Source organism: Sminthopsis crassicaudata, chromosome 1 (genome assembly GCF_048593235.1).
Source record: "Sminthopsis crassicaudata isolate SCR6 chromosome 1, ASM4859323v1, whole genome shotgun sequence".
Lineage (NCBI taxonomy): Eukaryota > Metazoa > Chordata > Mammalia > Dasyuromorphia > Dasyuridae > Sminthopsis > Sminthopsis crassicaudata.
In genome coordinates this window covers 580,024,567-580,044,525 of record NC_133617.1, presented here as the reverse complement: position 1 = coordinate 580,044,525, position 19,959 = coordinate 580,024,567, and the positions used below count along the sequence as shown (strand labels likewise).

At 37.9% G+C, this 19,959-nt stretch overlaps 1 long non-coding RNA gene across 1 annotated transcript in view; it reads left to right on the top strand.

Annotated features, from left to right (window-relative positions):
- The window catches only part of LOC141555380 (uncharacterized), a 131,231-nt gene extending 127,761 nt beyond the window's left edge, over positions 1 to 3,470 (top strand). Inside the window, exon 3 of the long non-coding RNA XR_012486176.1 lies at positions 3,163 to 3,470. This is a non-coding gene — a long non-coding RNA (uncharacterized LOC141555380). The remainder of the gene's footprint in view (positions 1 to 3,162) is intronic.
- The last annotated feature ends 16,489 nt before the right edge of the window (positions 3,471 to 19,959 follow it).

The following is a 19,959-nucleotide window of genomic DNA, read 5'->3' as shown; positions in this document are numbered from 1 at the left end:
AGTATGTATTGGGTAACTACTAGAGCATTTAACCTGGATTTTTAAGCTAGGAGGGTAAGTTCATGCAGGGAGATTTTGTTCAAGACTGCTTTCTGTCAGTAGTCTAGGATGTTGTCCAGCAGAGCTACTGGTGATTGCTGAGGCATCAGAATGGAGAAATAGCCCAGTTTCGTACTATAAAAAATGGAGATTTTCCATTAGTTTGAATGGCATTAACAATGTTTTTTAACTTTTGGGTGAAGAATAATAATAAGTAGCCTTTATATGGTGCTTTAAGTTTTGCAAACTACAGATATCTCATTTTCTCTCACAACAGCCATAGGAGGCTGTCATTGTCTTTGTTTTAGAGATAAGGAAACTGAGGCAGAGAGAAGTTTAAATGGCTTATCCAGGATGACATAGTAAGTCATAGCAGATAAAGATTTGAACTCGTCTTCCTAGCTTTGGATCCAGTGTTCTGCTCATTATCTGGTGATGCTGGGTGCACCCCAGATGAGCAGTGGATGCAATAGCGTTATAGCATCAGAGAATTAGAGCCGGAAGAATCCAAAAGGTCATTTAGACTTACTTCCTCATTTCTTCCACAAGGAAACTGATTAAAACACTAAGTGACTTGACCATGGTCTGCATTAGGTTGCAGAGTTGGGATTTGAATCTGATTCATAGGATAGGGTTTAGAAATAGAAGGAAGGGGCAGCTAGTTGGTGCAGTGGATAGAATACCAGCCCTGAAATCAGGAGGACCTGAGTTCAAATCTGATCTTAAAACACTTAATACGTCCTAGCTGTGTGATCCTGGGCAAGTCACTTTATCCCAATTGCCTCAGGGAAAAAAAAGTGGAAGGAAGCTTAGAGATCACCAAGTCTAATGTCCTCCTCATCTTATATAAGGAGAAGCTGAGACTCACTTACCTTGCATCACAAAACTCATAAGTATCTTGAGTGGCATTGGAATCCAGGTATAAAGAGTTAAGCATTTGATATCAGGAAAACTTCAGTAATGTATGTAAAGTGCTTTGCAAACTTTAAAGCACTATGTAAATGTGATTGTATTATAAATAATTATACATATATGCCTAATTATATCATATTTTATAATACTCAACTCACTCTCAATCTAGTTCCCTTTCCATTGGACCATGCTACCTCTTTAACTCTGAATCTATTACTCCTCACTGCCTTGGTGAAAAAACAACTTCATGTCTAGTGAATCTCTCCCTAAGTTCTCCTCTTGTTTCCATCTTGTTATTTCTCTCAATGAATCATGTATTCAAAGAAATAATGGAACTCGACTTCTAATCTAATACTGATTGAGACACTGTTTAAATAAAACTTCTGCTTGGAGAACTTGGAACTGAGGGCAGACAGCCTTGATACAGCTTGCCAGCAGTTTTTCAAGGCAGAACAAAATGCAGCCTTAAACAACCAAGTAAATAATTCATTGCCATCATGTTCTAGGGGGAAGAGAAATGTTTATTGTAGAAGCTAATGAGTAATAGGGAATAATGAGTGTTATGGGTTTATATGGGTAGAATTCAGTAGAATTCACTTCTAGTTATGGAATTATTTTGTCAAGTCTTCATGAAGGAGGAGGTAGGATTCTAGGAACTGTTTTAATGAAGAGGAAAAACTGGTGAATTTGGATGAGTGTGTTCCAGGGTGAGGGTGCACTCTGTCAGTGGATGTAGAACTGGAAGAACTCAGTGCTCAAAAGTTGCTGTGCTAAAAGTGAATGGGTACACAAAATGGGCAACACCCCTCTTTGTCATTATGTTTTTTTCTTTGTGGTTTTGAGGAGACGAGAATCCATAAATGCAGTCCTAAGAATTGATAGGTCTGTTTGCCATTCCGCCATGGCATCTGTGAGATACATAGTCATTCCAATCTTTGCTTTTATTTTTTTCCCTCTGATTTTAAGGAAGATTTTGGAGTTGAAGTGACCAGTGACTTGAAAGTTTGGGAAATCAAAAGATTCTATTAGAGATGCTGTTGGTAGGTAGTGATGGTGGTAAGTCTCCACTAAAGGCAGAGGTAACAGTCACTGGAAAAAACAAGTCTGTGATTATAGAGGATGTGATTGCAGAAAGTTACAGAAAGACTATTGCCTGAGGACGACAACAGCTTCAGGCAGCTTGCCCCTACAAGGGGGAGAGAAATAATGGCTGGATCCTACAAGGGTGAGAGAGGCTCTAGAAAGGTACTCATGCTTGGAGCCTCACAGGGATTATACCTAACAGGAATTTTATCAGGACTCCAATGAGAAAGTGATAGACTGTCAGAATCCTGTGTATGTTAGCCCCTTTGGCCACATGTAGATACCTTAAATGGGTTCCCTTTGTATTTATTAAGGTACTTTGTGTTTCTTTTCTTCTTAAACTTGTGATACTCTGCTAAAACCTCTCTTAATAGTATTCTCTTAATTCATTTAATATTATTCTCTGTTATATTATTATAACCTCTAATTATTATTAAGAATACTTCTTATTTCTCTATGTATTCAATTATTTGCTGAGGGAGCACAATTCTCAATATTTGTTACAAGCAGATAATCATCTTGTATGTAAGTACCAATCTATATGCTCAAATATATTTACATGCTGTGGCCTTTATATGAAACTTACCTAAACTTTAATGAGAACCTTAAAGATATAGTCAGCATACCCATGAAAACCCACGAATTTAAGTGTGAATGAGTGCCTCTAGTCAGGAAAAACCCCAGGGAGTGCTTTATGTTGAAGTTTTATCTTGGATATATTTTCATGTCCTTTAATAGAATAGGAACCACTGGATAGATTCTCTTCCTGGACCTCTTGTTTCCATCCAGGATATATTAGTTCATAGGAATCCAATGAACACAATTAGAATTTCTCTGTCTCTGTCTGTCTTTCTCTGTATCTCTGTTTAGTGTCAGAATGTAATTTGGAAGTCAGGATTCTGCTGTGCTTCCTTACAAGTCAGAAAACTTGCTTGTTTGAATGAGTATATGCTAATATCTGTTAAATCACTGAACCTCTTTGTTTAAGATCATCTAACTACTAAGTCACATATTGTAATTAATATGAAGAAGCTACATTCTTAGAATACTGGTGCTTAGCAATTTGCCTAAAAAACACCCTGATAGCTCAAAAATGTTTATTTTGTTGTTTTTCTTTTTGATTTTTAGAACTCCTGGACAGCTTGCTGTTTTGTGAGATCCTTATAAACTACAAGTCTATGGGATAAGCTTTGCCTGCAGTCCTAAAGACCTAGAGTAATCGACCCCTTGTGGGAGATCCAACCATCATCAAAGTTTAACTCACTTCATTTTCTTTCTTTTTGAACTGAACCTGCCTGTCCTATCATTGGATAAGTTGGGCACTGCAGTTGAATTGCCTTCTATATTGGTAAGGATCTATTGGAGAAATAAGTAATAGAGATTATCTGGCTGAGATTATCTGGGTGGAGAAAAGTGCTTGAAACATACTGATATTTCTTTCCTGGTTTTAGTCCAAGAAGCCATAGGATTGAGAAGAGTTTGCATTGTGTAACAATGAACAATTTTTAAATTGGCTACAGAGCCGATGACACAGAGGTTGTTGAGCTGAGTTTGAGTGGGTGTTCAAAAGAGAAGTCCCACTCTTTTGGCATTCTCTTTTCCTTTGTGGCTTTGAGGAGGCAGTATTGTTTTGAGATTTCTCCCCAGAACTGGAATGGGGTAGGGGAGGAAAAGACCAATAGTGTCTGTGAGCTGGTGGTAAGTAACCACCGTCTCTTTTGTGTTTGCTTCCTTGATGATTGAGCAGCATCCTTGAGATGGCTATGATCAGGCAGTCACCTTCGGCTGAAGTCTGGAGAGACTATTCAGGAAGCTGAAGTCTTCCTCTTCCTCAGCTCTTGAGTAGAAGGGAAAGAGGCTACCAAAAACAGAAAGAGTAGATTGGCCTAGCAGAGAAATGGCATAATCCCTAACCTCTCTTACCACTCTAAAACTTAGTTAATTCTAGAGATAGAAGGGAAAACTTGGGAAGATGCGAAGAAGGAAAAAGTTCCAAATTTGTTAGCCAGTTTATCAAGGAACAATAATGAGTTTACAATAACTAGAGGACTTTCTATTACTGAAGGTTGCTGTTCAGTTGTTTCAATCATAACTGACCCCTTATTCTTGGCAAAGATACTGGAGTGCTTTGCTGTTTCCTTCTTTAGCTCATTTTACAATAAGAAAATGGAGGTAAACTAGGCTGGGTGATTTGTCCAAATTCACACAGATTGTAAGTGAATTTGGATTTGCACTTACAAAGATGAATTTTCCTGACTCCAGGTCTGGTGTTCTAGCTACTGCCCCACCCAGCTGCCCATTATTGGAGGACTGAGCCTATAATGTCATTGTTGACTGTGATGGGGTGAGCTGGTCATGAGAGATTGTTATGGAGGGAAGAAGCTCATCCTGAGTTTTCACAGAAGATTGAGGAATTCATTTGATAGTTTTCTTTTCACTGTCAGGCCTAATCTGGAACTAGGAAGCATTGAAGTCTCCTTTATGTCCCGTGCCACGGGGTGAAGGCTTGAGCCATCCTTTTCTCGTGACATTTAGGGTGCTTTCTGGCGACTATAAGTAGCTCCAGAACACTTCCCACCCTTCCCCCCAAAAGTGACTTTCAGAAAGCTGATGTCAGTTCTTTAGTGAAGTTCACCCACTCACCCACCCTGTGGTTTCACAGTTTGATGTTTTACAGTTTGCATGATAGCTGGGGAGATGGAGAAGGGAATTAACTTGGAGTTAGGCTACCCATAAATACCATCCATGTAATTAGATGATGAAAAGAGAATTCTAAAAGCCTCCAATTCAGTTTCCATCATTTAAGGTATATTTATTTAATTAACTGTGACCCTCAGGAGCAGTCTGAGACAGTGTTGAAAATAGGAAGAACAAAGGGGTACAAGGAATTCTGAAACTGATAGTTGCTGCTAATCTAATGCATGCACTTTGGGATTCCTGTCCAAAGCATTCATAGCCCATTTATTCCCCTCACATTTCCGTGGTACGCTAATTTAATCTGATTTCCTAGCTTTAGAATTAGAATTGCAGCATAATATAACAGGAACATATGTTTAGAGAAGCCCAAATGTGGCTAGGCCCAAGCTGGCTGTCCAGCTGACAGCTGGAAAGATTATCTAATGTTTCTTTTGAGCCCGAGGTCCTGTATGAAATAATCTGAGGAGCCAGACCAAAGAGCATCACTGTTTGTTTGGGGAGTCAGCTTCCCTGGCTGTTGTAGGAGGAAATGATTTGTTCTGCTGACTCCTTCTCAAAGAATCAGGATGCTTCATTTATGGAGTGAACCAGATGCTTTGAATCAATAACAGTGGTTTCATTATATTTGTTTCCTGGGTGACCTCACGGCCAAGGAAGGGTGAATTTTTTCTCTTGATTTTTGTTTGTTTTCCTCCAAGAAAAGTGCTATTGTTATTTCTAGAAGGGACCCTCTTTCTTATGAGAAATTCTCAAACTTTCTTCTTTTAGTAAGTGAATCCTGTTTATTTGAAATAAGCAGTGAACTGGATCTCTGTCCAAGCAGTTATTTATGAGATGTTTTGAGTGAGGGAGTTTAGAGACCCAGAATCACCGGACATTAGGAGGAGAGGTGGAAGTGACCTCAGAGGCCAGCTTCCTGAGGCCCAGACTATGTGAACAACCTGTTTAAGGTCACATCGATGGTCCTCTGACACCAGAGCCAGTGTTCTTTCATTAGTATTGTAGAAGACCCAAGAGCAGATTATGAAATCAGAGAATCTTAGGGTGTCTCAGTGACTCTCTAGTCCCATCAGTATAAAAATACCTTCAACAGATTATTATTTATACTCTCGTTTGAAGACCTCCAGTGAGGGACAACCTACTGCTTCTCATAGCTCCAAGGTGGCACAGTGGATCAAATACTGAACCTGGAGGCAGGAAGTTCAAATGTGGCTTCAGACATTTGCTAGCTATATTGATGGAATATAGCTTCGGGGAGACAGCAGTAGGAAGGTCTCCCCGATTTTGGGATGCTTCTGTTTTAACGATTTGTCAATGATTCTAAAGTTTTCTGGCTTTAGAATCAGTGATCTTGAGTTCCACCCTCCCCCCCACCTTAGAGTGCTATTGTTCTAACAATCTGTCCATCAATGATTGTAAAAGTCTTCTAGCTTAGAAATATAATAATATTTCTTCCCTTAGATTTTAGGGAAGATATATTAGTGATCCATATATAAGACATAGATTAGTCTAGACATAGGTAAACTTAGATTAATAATCTGTCTGTCAATGATTCTAAAATCTTCTGACTTTAAGATAGTCCTAGATCTGCTGATCAGTCAAAACCAAATTCCTGACACCACTTCTCAGTTCTAACTCTAGGCCATAAATTAGCATATTAGTGACATGAAGAACTAGATAATTTGTCTCCTTTCTTTTGGTTCTTGCTAAATTCTTTTGGAACTTAGTCTGCTGCCATTGGTTACAATTACAGTAATTTTGCCTCTTGATCTGGAGATGGGTTCAAGCCTGCAAATTTTTTTGAGACATTTTGTGACACTGGTCTGTGACCCCCAACCATTTGGGATCTTTCCTGAACCTCACCAGTATGATCCTAGGTAAGTTGAGTTGGAGAAGGAAATGACAAATCTCTCCAGTGTCCCTGCCAAAAATTTCAATGGGGTTATGAAGAGTTGGACGTGATTGAAGAGTAAAATTGTTCAGATGATTTTCATCACTATTTTTTTTTAAGACCAGACCTACAATTTCACTGTTATATGGAACTTCCTGCAAGGAAATTCTCTCTATAAATGCAGGTCAGCAATGCCATTTATAATCTTAGAGAATGACTTACTCAGAATCACAAAGCTAGCGTGGATCAGAAGCAAATCTGAAACCCAGCTATTTTGGAGTCAAAGGCCAGGACTCTCTTCATTATATGACAGTTTCTTGATTTTCTTTATATCTTCCAAAACCTGTTACTCTGCAACTTTTTATTTATTGCTCCTGTTCTCATTTTTGGGTCTAAGAACAAATTTAATCCCTTGTTCATGTGACATCCCTTTGCCGACCTGAAGGAAGCTATCACTTTTTCCTCAGATATAAGTTTTCTCTTTTCTAGCTTTTATCTCTACCTCTGTTAATCTATTAGTATATGGCATGATCTAGAAGCCCATCTGGATGTTCTCCAAAAGGGTACTCAAAAGGGTATCTTGCCAACTTTTTCAATGCTTCAAATGTGGTTTGATTAGGGTGGACTATAGTAGGTCTATGAGCCCTTGAAACCATACTTGGGAGGTAGGGTGAATGGTGTCTGAGCCAGTACCAGTTAGATTTAGCTCAGTTCATCTGCTGTATCCATCACACTGGGCTAAATTAGGCACTTGTTCAAGAGACCAAAATAAATACAAGGATGATTACCTTCCCTGAAGCTTTTCTCCTATTTTTTTTTCTAATTTGGGGCCTTTCTTGTGAGATTACTTTGAATTGTATACCTTTATTCGTGATGGTCATAAGCCAAAAGAACATGAAGATAACTGCAGATCATGTCTCAACACTTATTATAGAGGATGAGAGAACAAGAGAAATAATAAGAAGAATTGGAAAGATCTTCCAAATTAAATCAATAAGTAAGATGATTAAGATTTACATACTACTATGAAGTTTCATCCTTACATGGTACCTGGGGGCACTCCCTGCTCACCTTTTCATGACTGTATATTCTAGTTTGAATCTAAAATTCAAGCCGCAGTTCAACTCTTTCAGATGAATGAACAAGAGAAAGACATAGTGCTAAACCTGGGAACCAATATCCATTATTTCTTTAATTGTCTAAACAAATGCATGGCTTTGAAATACAGATGTGGCAGATAAATGGATAGAGTAACTGGATTTGGAAAACCTGAGTGAATCTTGTCTTATGTGGCTTTGGGAAATCTTTTAATTTCTCTCAACCTCAGTTTCCTAATTTGTAAAATGCCAATAATAATAGCATCTACCCCATTGCATTGTTGAAAGGATTATAGCACTTTGTAAGCCTTACAATATTATATAACTTTTAGCTATTGCCTTGATATAATCAGTTAAAGCCTTTGAGCACCATGTTTTGTGAATATTTTCTTTAAGAAAAGAATCTAGAGGAGCAATAGGTGATGCAATGGACAGCATGCTGGGCTTGGAATAAGGAAGAGCTGAGTTCAAACCTGACCTCTCATACTTACTAGCTATGTGACCCTAGAAGTCACAACGTTGTTTGCCTCAATTTCTTCATCTGTAAAATGAACTAGAGAAGAAAAGGCCCCAGATAAATCACTCAAGTGTCTTTGGCGATTACTTATTTCTTTCCTCATCCCAAAAAAGAAAATGAAAAAAAAAAAAGTAGTTGAGAAATACTTATCATGGTAAGTACTGAGCAATATCACAATAAAATTAAATGAACTGTATCTTGTTGGGAATGAAACAATCAATAAAAAATAATCAGTTATTGCCTCTACTAAATAATGTTAAATAAATAATCAGTTAATGCCTCTACTAAATGCTGAGCATTTAGGATTGGGGGATATAAATCCAAAGAATGACATAATATCATCTTGCAAAAGGAGCTCATGATTAATGGGGAATGGATAAATATGTGCCCATGAAGGTATGTAAAAATGTGCATAAACATAATGTTGATACACATATGTGTATAAATGGGTTGGCCCAAAAAATCTATTAATTCTTAAAGCTGTAGCATTTTTAAAAAATACTTTTGGGGGTATTCTGTACACAACACACACAGACACACATACTAAAGACACACACTCAAACAATGGAATATTTAAATACAAGGTAGTTTAGGAGGGAGGTCATTGGCAATCAGAGGATCAAGAAAAGGTTGGTGCAGAAGATGGTATCTGAACTTTTTCTTAACGGAAGAGAGGAATTACATATAACAGACATAGGGAGGATATGCCTTCCCAGGGAGACAGCTAGTACAAAGACATGGAAACCAGAGTTTTAGTTTCATGAATAAAAGAAACAGAGAAAAGGTTGGCAGCTAGTTGTTGATTTTTAAATCAGCTATTTCTGTGTAGTCAGACCACAAACTAGAAGAAGAAAAGGTTAATAGGAGAAGGCCCTGCAGGGAATTAGAATAGTGTCAATTTGATGTATAGATGCTGATGTAGTGCTGATTGATACAGGTCATGTGTCTCAAACACAGTATTGATGCTGAAAAATAGGAAGTGGTTAAAGGTAAAAATCTAATATTGACAAAGTATCAATGTTTCCCATAGAGATTTAACCAATTAAAAATAATAATTACAGCAATGGAATTCATCTGAATCAATATTATTTTATTGTTACAAAATTCTTAGTTGAGTTTTAGAAGATTAGAATCGAAAGATTACTACCATTAGACTTTTTCTTTTATTAAAAAGATAAACATTATGGATGCTTTCTATTTTTTACATCATCATCATCATCATCATCTTCCTTTCTGGTTGTTTCCCCAACTCTCAATACAGTAGAAATCCAATTAACCTTCTCTAATAAGATTAAAAAATTAAATAAAAACCAATCGCCCCAGTACATGGAATATTCTACAACCAGAATGCAAATATGTCCAAACCTGCAATCCCGTTGAGTCTCCACTAAAAGATCAGAGGTATATTTCCTCTTCTCTTTTCTGGTGCCGAGATTGATCATTACCATTACTCATGATTTAGTTTTGGTTTAGTGTTCTTTTCATTTACACTATTGTTATCATAATGTATGCTGTCTTGCTTTCTATTTCACTTCACCTAAATCTTCACATATTTCTCTTGATTTCTCATGGAACTGATAGAATGCTGGATCTAGAGTCAAGAAGACCTGAGTTCAATTCTGCCTCAGATATTTATCAATTGTCTAATCCCAGGCAAGTTACTTAACTTCTGTTTGTCTCAGTTTCCTTATCTGTAAAATGGGATAATATTAACATCTACTTCCTAGGTTGTTGTGAGAATCAAATGAGGTAATAACCGTAAATCATTTAGTACAGCTTTTGGCATATATAAAGTGCTATATAAACATTGGTTATTATTATTATTATTACTAACATGGAATATCATTCCTTTTTATATATGTAATAATTTATTCATCAATTCTTTAATCAGTGGATACCTACTCTATTCCAGTTTGTTTTTCTATTATAAAAGTGCTACGATGACTATTTTAGTATATAGAAGAGCTTCTTTCTGCTTTTGACCTCCTTGGGTTTATGTACCCACTGCTGGGATCTCTAGGTCAAAGGGTATGAACAACTTAATGACTTCCTGAATAAATTTATTGGCTCTTTTCTTCTCCTCTCACAATAAACAGTTTAATGCCAAGAATAGGCACAGAAACAGCATGAGAAATACAGGTCTTTTTTCTTTTTGTCTTTCTCTGCCATAAGACCAGTCCTTAAATATTTTGTTTTGTTATTTACATCTGTCCCACAACTGATGTTGTAAATATTAAGAACCTTTCTCGCCCTCTGTAAAAGTGGCAAGTTTCTCTACTTCTTGCTCCTTCCTTTTGTTAAGATCCATTTGCCCTTTAACCAGTTTGTTTGAGTCATTGAAGATGAAGTCCACAGCCTATTCAAGCTATTTTAATAATTAAAAGTATATGGGCAGTGCTACTTGTTTTCTTCCTCAACTTTATGCCCAAATCTCTTCTCTTGTGTTCATGTAAATAAAAATAAACAAAGGAAAAATAATTTAGTGCCATACTAAATTTTCATATAAAAAACTCTTCTTTGCTGAAAAGATCTGCATACATTTTCCACTACTGCACAAAAAGTACATTTTCAGAACAGTATTTATCAACAGGATAACGTGAAATACCTGCAAATTAATGTTATCATAAAAACTTGGACTTGCATTTCCTGCCCTTTGTTTGTGTAAATGTGTCTCCTTTATCTTGCATTAAAGTGGGTTTTTGTATGTAACATAATGGTTTCCTGTGTGTGCTGAAGAGACATAGAATAATACAGGCTTTTTCCAGCATGAGAAAAATGACTTTCCAGCTGCATTGCATTTCTGGAAATGGAATCAATCATAACCACTGGCACCAAGCAGTGAGTGTCTGGACTCCAGTTGAGAAAGGGAGGATGGTGTTTGCATTGCTCTCAAATACCCACTTTGCCACAGGGCGGATATCTTAATGTGATATTTCTGTACCCTGAAGAAATGAGACTGTGGTTGAAACCAGCACTCAATATCCAACCACAACCTGGAATTAGCATGTCCACTGGGGTCTTTTTCTTGGTTAGGGGTGAGGGGGCTTCTTTTCAACATAGGGCCAGTTCTTGATTATAAGAGTGTTGATTACCCACTTTATGGATTATTCTTAGTAAATGTTTAATCTGAAGCTGGCTCCTTCTTCCCTCAGCCCCCTTGCCACCCAGCATGTTTATCCATTCCCACTGTCAGTTAGAATATGCTTGGGAAATGCAAACCATTTTTAAATATTAGTTTAAACAAATAGATACTTCTGCAAAAAAGGACTAGATGCTGTTTTATATAAAATCAATTAGTGTATATTAATACAAGTATATTATTTACTTAAGGGCCATTGGGTGGTACAATGTGTAGAATGGTGAACCTGGAGTCAGGAAAAGTTGAATTCAAATCAGACCTCAAACACTTACTAGCAGTGTGATCTTGGACAAATCACTTAACCCTGTTTGCCTCAGTTTCTTCACCTGTCAAATGAGCTGGAGAAGGAAATTATCAAATAAATCATTCTAATATCTTTGCCAAAAAAATCCCAAATGGGGTTACAAAGAGTCTAACATGACTGACAATGACTGAACAAAAACAAATTATATACTTAAATACCAGAAGAGAACTGTCAACTCACTGATTAGGTATTCCTTTCAAAGATACAGATCAAAACTTACAAATTTCACTAGTGATGGAGAGTTCCACCTATTATGAATGAATGGGTAAAAAGCAACAACTATACGAAGAAGAAAAAGGAGTAAGAAGAGGAAGAGGAGGAGGAAGAGGGGGAAAAGAAGGAGGAGGTGGAAAAGGAGGAGGAGGAAAAGGAGAGGGAGAAGTAGGAGGAGGAAGAGGAGGAGGAGAGAGAGGTGAAGGAGAAGGAGAATTAAGTGTCTAATGTGTGCCAGACTATGTACTAAGTTCTGGGAATAAAAAGAAAGTAAAAACCACAATTTCTGCCCTCAAGAAGCTCATGATCTTCTGGGGGAGGAAAGCACCAAAACATTTCTATACATATAATATGTATACAAAGTAAATGAGAAGTAATCTCAGAGTGAAGACGTTAATGGTGAGGTCTGGTGAGGCATTAGGGAAAGGCTCCTAAAGGTGGGATTTAAGCTGAGGCTTGAAAGAATCCAAGATGTGAAGTGAGGAGGAATAGAATAGAGAACAAAGAGCATTTTGGACTAGGAGGATAGCCACTGAAAAGGCACAGATGCTAGAGAGTGAGTGACTTGTGCAAACAATAAATGGCCAGGAAATCAAAGTCACTATATTGTAGAAAACGTGGAGGGGAATAAAGCAAGACAGCTGGAGGAGTAGGAAAGAGCCAGGTTGTGAGGTGTAAAGGGCTTAAAAGCCAAACTGAGACTTTCTATTTGATTCTGGAAGTAAAAGGAACTATAAACCTTTTTTGCAAAATCATTTCAACAGATGAGTGGACTCGAGTGGGAAGAGACATAAGGCAGAGAGGCATTAATTAAATATGAATGTTGTGGAAAATATTGCCTTGAACTCTGAGGATACAAGAAAAAAACAAAGACAGTCCCCTTTGCTCTCAAGGAGCTCACAAGAGGGAGAAAACAAATATAAGTGATTTCAGCCATGAGTCAGATAGAAAAATCCCATGGTCCTTTAGGGACAGCTTGGTGACAGTGGATAGAGCACAAGGCCTGGAGTCAGAAGATCATCTTCTTGAGTTCAAATTTAACCTCGGTCACCTACCAGCTTTATGATCCCAAGCAAGTCACTTATTCCAGTTTGCCTCAGTTTTCTCATCTGTAAAGTGAGCTGGAGAAGGAAATGGCCAAACACTTTAGTATCTTTGCCAAGAAAACCTCAAATGGGTCATAAAGAATTGCACACAACTGAAAATGAATAACAACAAGATGTGTTTATATATACATATATATGTATCATTTATATTAATAAAACTGTATGGAATTATGGAATTGCCCTGCTATGTGTTTAAATCTAATACAAAGCAACTTTTGGATTATGTTAGCCCTGTAAATCCCTCCATAAGTGAGAATAATCAAGAATTATTGATTGTATTTTGGGTAGCACAGCAAATCTTAAATCAGTTCTCTATTTTATGAAAATTAGACTATTAATGCTTGAGATATTAAGCAAATAAATCGAATTTAGGATAGATGACACTTCCCTCCCCCCCTTTTCTCCACCCTTTTCAGGGGAAAAAATAAATAGAAGCAGAGGTAGCTAACTTGCCTGATTTCTCTAGGGCTTGTTTTTGTAGGTTGTACCATAAATATAGCCTGAAGCAGCTTGCTAATAATATTTCTGCAAAACATTTTGATGGATGTAATTAACATTTCCTGGTTCTTCCACTTGGGTCCTTTGTTGATATTTTGTTTGGAAAGCTTGTCACCTTTGCTCTTTGTCCTACTGTATGGGATCCTGTTTCCATAGCAACACAGGGAAGGCAAATGGGGCTGGAGAGCTGGGGACCTGTTCTTCAGGAACCTGCCTCGGAAAGTTCGCACCTGAAATAACAACATGCAAATCAGCTCAGCAGACGATGAACAAAAAGGAGAGAGGCACTTTTTGGGGAGATAGTTTATTTGGGTTTTTCATACATTTGTTTTACTAACAGCTCCAACATCTTGTACTATCTTTTCTGCTTTTGGGGACCAAATTAAGATCATAAAAACTCCAACAATCCAAAAGAAGCAAAAAAAAATCACAGTGGCAGCTACAATGATTTGTATTTTTATGAAATATTTTTATAAAGAGAACAGTGACAAAGTATTCACTTAAAAAGAAATATTTTTATGAAGAGAACAGTGACAAAGTATTCACTTGAAAAGTATACTTGGCTCCTGATGAATTGAATCTATTTTTGAATCTCTTTTTGCTGGCTCAGGAATGAAGATGCTATCCTGAAAGGGTTTTTGAGATGGTCAATTAGATGGAAGGGACAACGTGGAGTTCTTTGTCAGAATGATGGCATTTGTTGAATATTAACAAAAGTGAAGATACTGTGATATCCTAAGGCTAGATTTGAAGCTACAGGACTGAAGTTCATGGCTCATGCTACTTCTTTCTTTTTTAACTTTGGATAAATAAGTTTACTTACCTTGACCTCAGTTTTCTCACCTGAGGGATGAGAAGTTGCACTGAATGAGCTCTAGACTCCCTTCAAGCTCTATAATCATAAAGCTCTAAGTATCACAGTACTAGATGAAATCAGGTTAATGTTTATAGTTTAAGGGACCTACAGTAGCTACGCCCCAATAAAGGAGGAAGTGTTTGCCTCTCTTACTTTGGAGTGTACTAAACATTGCCAGACACAGCTATTTTCACAGCAATTCACACCTGTTTCTTATGTATATTCTGTTTAGACAACTTCTTCCCTTAGTTTTCAATTACTTTGCAATCAAGGACCCCAAAATAGACCATATCACCTCCCAAAGGTAATGATTAAACATCGTAACACTTCGTTTTATTTGAACACATACAGTGAAGTTATCACACATCAGCTGAGACTCTCCAGTCACACCCTTCTGTTGTCTCACACTTTCCTCCTGGGGCTCTCTCCCTTATGTGGCAGTCTCATTCATAAGCCCTGGCTCTTTACTTCATCATCACCATACCTTTTACTCTATTTGGAGGGAAGTTGCAGTAAGATGGTGACTCCCACCTCTGTGTGGTGATGATTCAGAGACACAGTGCAAAGCCTTTCTCATCATGTAATTCTTGGCTTGAACTTTTCAGTTTGCTGATCCATCTCAGGAAGATTCTAGCTTCCTCACATGTCCTGACCTTAGATTTTTTTTATTATAGCTTTTTATTGACAAAACATATGCATGGGTAATTTTTCAACATTGACCCTTGCAAAACCTTCTGTTCCAACTTTTCCCCTCCTTCCCTCCACCCCCTCCCCTAGATGGCAGGTGGACCAATGCATGTTAAATATGTTAAAGTATATGTTAAGTACAATATATGTATACAAGTTCATACAGTTATTTTGCTGCACAAGAAGAATCGGACTTTGAAATAATGTACACTTAATCTGTGAAGGAAATAAAAAATGCAGGCGGAAAAAAAAGAGGGGTTGGAAATGCTATGTAGTGGTTCACACTCATCTCCCAGAGTTCTTTCACTGGGTGTAGCTGGTTCTGTTCATTACAGATCAATTGGAACTGATCTGGATCCTCTTATTGTTGAAGATGTCCACTTCCATCAGAATACATCCTCATACAATATTGTTGTTGAAGTATATGATGAACTTCTGGTTCTGCTCGTTTCACTCAGCATCAATTCACGTAAGTCTCTCCAAGCCCCTCTGTATTCATCTTGCTGCTGAACTTACATTTATGACACTTCCTGATATTACTTAAGTTTCTCCTTCCCAGGAGGATCTGCCCTCTTGGACTGTTTCTCTGGTGACTACCATATGTTAGCCCTCACTGGACAAAACAACAGTGTTGTTGCCTATTAAATCAACTTCTTGGGGCCAGCAGAGACAGAGCTTTTTGTTATCCTGAAAGTTCCCCAGTAAGGAAAGCCATTTCCCCAGCTGTTCTTGGTGGCTGCTCCCTGATGAAAGGGTTGTGGCCATTTCTGGAGCAGAATTCTCAGAACTTGGCCACATTGGTATTTTCCATTTTGCAGGAAGTAAATTCTTGTCCTGAGCAGCAGTTCCAGACAGGTTCCAGACATAGAGACACCTCCTCCCAAACCCATTCCCCCCTCCCCCAGGCTCTTTCACTGGGCAGGTGGAGGACCTCCCAGAACTCCTGATTGAGTTCAAATTGTTTGTAGACTTCCACCCCCTAAAAAGATTCCCCCCAACCCAGGAGAAGGTAATCTTCATCAAAGTTCCTCTATCAGAGAAGTCTGACTTCGGGGTCATCTCCTATCTCCAAGAAAATTCTCCATCCCCAATCGATAATATGAAAACTCTAGAAGAACTGGTATAACCTGTTTGGAGCCAAGATTACTAACTAGTAGATGCCCACCAGGATCAGGGAAATGGGCTCACTTCTTCCACACCCAAAAGTTAAGATTTGGCTGCTCTTGTGGATCAATTTTTGGAAAAGTCTGACTATATTTAAACAAATCTCATCATGCTCTCATTTATCCAGAAATATGAAAGTGCTAGTCCTGCTTTCTTTAGTCATGAAAGAAGAAGCTGTGGTAGATATATCAACACTTTTATTCCACTGACTAGAGATCCTATTGCATGATAAAGGGGAGCTGTTCCTTCCCCTTCTCCATTTGGAGATGGAATGTTAGCAACATTCCACTATTTGGACTATAAAAAGGGAGTGGTTGGAGCAGTAAAGTGGTGCAGTAGTCCTAAAGTCAGGAGGATCTGAGTTCAAATTTCGTCTCAGACACTTCCTAGCTGTGTGACCCTGGGCAAGTCACTTAATCCCAATTGCCTCAGCAAGAAAAAAAAAAAAAAAAAAAAAAAAAAAAAAAGAAGTGGTAGTCAGACTTGCCCCTTTCTACCTATTTCCAGGATGACTACTTCTCACATCTGAATGCATTACCTAAGACACCCATATATAACACTTACCCATTGTGCCTTAACTATATCCTGAGCCACAGATCCCTTCCCAGCATTTGTATTATTGCTATATTCTGAGTCGCATGAAGCAGTATTATAGGTTTATGTATAGGGTTATGTATCCAGTCCCCCACTTCCAGCCCCAGGATATATATATTGATAAACCAAATGAGAGCTGGAACTATAACAGGAGTTCTTGGAAAAGAGTTCAGCCAATAATACTTCACTCCTCTGACAATAATAATAATATTTATATAGTGCTCACTATGTGACAGGCACTGTGCTAAGTGCTTTATAATTATTATCATAAGTCTTTTGGAACTGTATTGTATCATTGTATTGCTCTGAATAGCTAAGTCATTCACAATTCATCATATAATATTGCTGTTACTGTGTACAATATTTTTCTAATTCTGCTCATTTCATTTTGTATCAGTTCATGTATTTCCAGGTTTTCCTGAAATCTACCTGTTTGTCATTTCTTATAGCACAGTACTGTTATACGAGGATCATAAACTACAGCTTATTCAACTATTCCCCAATTGATAGGCAGACTCTCAAATTTCCAATTCTTAGTCACCACACACAAAAAAAAAAAAACTGATAATTTTTTTGTACAACTAGATTATCTTTCCTTAGACTCCTTAAAAAATTCTCTTTGAGATACAGACCTAGCAGTAGTTTTGCTACATTAAAAAGCATAAATAGTTTATATCCCTTTGTGCATAATTCCAAATTGCTCTCCAATCAGTTCATAATTCAACCAACAATGCATTAGTGTCCTAGTTTTCCCATATCCCTTCCAATATTTATCATATTCTATTTATGTCATATTAACCAATCAAAAAGGTATGATATTATACTTCAGAGTTGTTTAATTTTGTATTTCTCTCTTAGTGATTAGATCATTTTCTGCCACTATCTCTTCCTTTGCTTTTATATCCACTTTTTCCTTTGTAATATAGCTTCTGATCTTATTCCACCAAAACTACTCTCTCCGAAATTATAAATGATCTGTTAATTGCTGTATCTAATGTTCTTTTCTCAATCTTCCTTCTTAAATTTTCTGCAGCCTTTGACACCGCTAATCACCTTCTTTTCCTTAATATTCTCTTTTTTTTTCTAGGTTTTTGGTACCATCATTCTCTCCTGGTTCTCCTGTACCTAGCAGATTGCTCCTTCTCATGGAGGTCCCATGGGGATCTAACCTGAATTCTCTTTTCTCCCTCCATACTACTTGGTGATCTCATTAGCTCCTATGAATTTTATACCATCTCTATGCTGATGATTCCTGAATCTACCTATCTGTCCTAACTTTCCTGCTGACCTCCAATGTCATATCTCCATCTTCCAACTGCATTTCTGACATCTTGAATTGGAAGATATTGTTCCCTCTAAACCCTCGCCTACTACTAAGTTCCCTAATATTGTGAAGAGTATCACCATCCTCCCCTGACCCTTAGACTGACAACTTAGGTGTTATCCTCAGTTTCTCACTATATCTCCCCCTCTCTCTCCATGTTCAATCTGTCACCAAGGACTATTGATTTTACCTTTCCAACATCTCTCAGATACTCTCCTTCCTTTCCCCTGACATTGTCATCACTCTTGTGCAGACCCTTAGCAGCTCATGTTTGGACCATTACAATATTCTACCATTGGGTTTTTCTGCTTTAGTCTCTTCCAACTTCAACTTATCTTCCATTCAATCACCAAAGTAGTTTTCCTAACATACAGGCCTGACCATGTCAGCCTCCTTTTTAATAAACTTCAGTGGCTTCCTATTTCTTAATTGTTACTGTTGAGTGCTTTTTCAGTTGTGTCTGATTCTTCACGACTCTGTTTAGGGTTTTTGTGGCAAATATAGTGAAGTGCTTTGCTATTTCTTTCTTTAATATACTGAATGGAAAGTGGAGCCAAGACGGTGGAATAAAGGCAGGAACTTGCCCAAATTGCTCCAAATTCCTTTAAACAAATTATAGAGCATCAGAACACTCAAAAAGATTGAGTAGAATATTTTCCGGCAGAAGGTAACTTAAAAGCTCAGTAGAAAAGGTCTGTGACATCAGGGTGAGGGTGATGGTACAGCCCCAGCCCCAATCCTAGCCCTGGCCCAGACCCAACCTCTGAATCAGTGACAGTGGGCTCCAGACCTGTCAGCCCAGAGACACCAAAGAGGAGCTGGAAGGTCAGCAGAAAAGATCTACCCACTGGGCAATCCCAGCACAGAGCCTACCTCAGCTCCAGCCTGGACCCCAGCCTCAATGAGGTGGAACCTCTGAATCAGCAGCAGTGAACTTCTCAGCTTGGGAACACCAGAGAGGACTCAGAAGGTCAGTGACAGGGTCTGTGGCAATGGGTCTGGTGGGCAGTCATAGTGCATCCCCAGCCAGCACACTAGCTCTCACAGCTACAGTGGGGCAGGGACACTTCTAACAGCTCTAGGACAGAAAAGAGGGCTTGTGCTCAGGTTCTCTGAAATAGCTGCACAAAACCCCTGAATCCTGGGACAGTGCACTCCCCTACTTTAACAACAAAACAAAACAAAACAAAAAAACACAACAGTGTCCAACTTTAACAAAGAGCTAAAGGGCAAGTAATAGAATAAGAAAATGAGCAGAAAACAAATAAAAAAGTTTCTGAATATTGAAGGTTATTTATGGTGATAAGGTACATCAGAACACACACTCAAAAGATAACAAAGTCAAAGCTCTTACATCCAAAGTCTCCAAGAAAGAATAAGAATAGTACTCAAGCCATGGAAGAGCTCAAAAGGGACTTTGAAAATCAAATTAGAGAGATAGTGGAAAAATTAGGGAAAGAATTGAGAGTGGCACAAAAGGAAATACAAAAAAACTAATGAATAAAGAGAAGAATGTCTTAAAATAGCAAAATTGGCCAATTGGGAAAGGAATTCTCACTGAGAAAGAAAAGCACACTGAGAAAAACAATTCTTTAAAAAAATAGAATTGAGCAAGTGGAAGCTAATGACTTTATGAGAAATCAAGATACAATACAAAACCAAAGAGAGAGAGAGAGAGAGAGAGAGAGAGAGAGAGAGAGAGAGAGAGAGAGAGAGAGAGAGAGAGAGAGAGAGAGAGAAATAGGAAAAAAAGTGAAGTATCTAATTGGAAAAAAAAAACTGATCTGGAAAATAGATCCAGGAGAGATAATTTTAAAATTATTGTTCTTCCTAAAAGT